This window comes from Ceratina calcarata, unplaced genomic scaffold, assembly GCF_001652005.2.
Source record: "Ceratina calcarata isolate Rehan_Ccalc_2016 unplaced genomic scaffold, ASM165200v1 scaffold115.2, whole genome shotgun sequence".
NCBI lineage: Eukaryota > Metazoa > Arthropoda > Insecta > Hymenoptera > Apidae > Ceratina > Ceratina calcarata.
This window is the reverse complement of record NW_017132446.1, coordinates 980,988-982,835: the sequence shown is the minus strand read 5'-3', so window position 1 is coordinate 982,835 and position 1,848 is coordinate 980,988.

The window sequence follows — 1,848 nt, the reverse complement described above, 5'->3', positions numbered from 1 at the left end:
TTCATAGAATCTTTCTTGTTATGAACGTCAGAGCTTACAACTTCTGTATAAAAATTTTTCCGCTAGCGTCAATAATTAACTAATAAATAATATTGTTTATTGCACAAACGACGAATGTTATAAACATAATTTTCTGTTTTCTAAAGCGCCCACGCGCTGTTCAAACGTCGATAAAAATTTAAGATCGAACCTCTAAACAGCACGACATCCATAAAAGTGCGTGTGAACGAGACTGCGCGATTTCAACTGGAAAAAAGACGATCTTTATTTTGAAAGAGAAGGAAATTCGGGTTCGTAGAGGAAACCAAGGCGGATTATGAAACGCATACGACCGCGCCATATATAAAAGTCGTTTCCAAGCGGCTGGATACGATGAGAAACAAAGAGAACAAGGGAGACGATGCTCGTCATAGAGCCAGGAAATTACCGGAAGATGTCCCGTGGATGCTAGGGAATGGGGCGGTTGACAATAAGCGTTCCATGCTCGTTGCACCCCGCATGCACCGTTCTCTTCGTTAAGAATAAACGCTGGATATAACTTCTTAATACTTCGGTAGACGGTAGAGTTTTATACGACACGTTCCGAGAGAACTTATGCAAAAATTGTAACTATCATAATAGTTACAATTATTATTGTTTAGTTTGCACTCAACAGCTCGTAATTCGTCGTCGATTTTCGACTCCGTAAATACTATCGAGTGCAATTTTAGTCGATAAACAAAAGTCTGGAGAAAAGAGAAGAGTCTCGAGGTGTTCGATTTTCGGGGATCGAAGGGGGTTCCGTTACGGTCTCGCGAACGTCGAGGGGGGAGGTTTTCTCCCTTGCAACGACTAAACGTCGACGTTTCTCCTTACGGCCATTCTCGTCCACCCCCGATATTCCGTTTCCCGTGGAAATCCCTCGCGGCGCTCACTCAATCATACGCTATTTGTGTCGCGGCGAGTACTCGCCGCAAGAAAAGCCGTCCATCGAGCAAGAAACCCCCTGCCCCTTTTCCTGTCACTCTTCTCGTTCTCCCACACCGGCACCCACCCTCCTCTTCCGTCTAATCGCTGTTTTGCCGCGACTCTCGGCAATCTCGCCGGATTTCCCCCATCGAGCCACGACCTAACGCGATTTCGATTCTCACGTCCCCGTTAAATGTTTACCGTCCGATTAATCAACGGTTTTACTACTTAAAAGAGCCGAGAGGATCCCGGGGATCTTTGCAAGAACTCGATTTCAATGACGATTACAAAAATCGTTCTGATCCACTGGGTACGCGTTTCGTATTATCACAGACATACCTCGGCGGGGGGTGTGGGTTCTCTAGGAACATAATTTTAAGTAAACGTCACCCGAGGGAATCGATGCGCTCGTCCGATTCGCTTTTTGCCGCGACGTTCGGAGTAAACGAAATCATCGAACGCGGAGGGATCAAACTAGACGCGACCCTTGATCTACAGTTCTCTTTCCCTGCCGTTCGCCGGGGTGTGGGTGGTTCCCGGTTTATCCGAGCGGCATTTCCGGCGGCGTATCGCGCTCCTATCGTATCGATATGACGGGCCCGAGGGTCGCCCCGAAGTAAAATCATTAGTAATGCGATTGTGTCCCCCACCACTTACCCAAACCCCTTGGACAAACATTTCCAATGTATCTGCACGATTTTTTTTTACAAAACGCGGAGGGACACTGTCCCCGTCTTCTCCCGGATCAGTTTTACTTTTGATGGTATGTAAACATGATCAGAGTGGACGAAATCTTTTCAGCGACAAGTGTTTCTATAAGTCATCGCAAATATTAGTACAGGCTCGTGTAGTTTACGCGGCACCTGGGTGAGCCTGGTTATCTTTTGTGCAACTGAAATT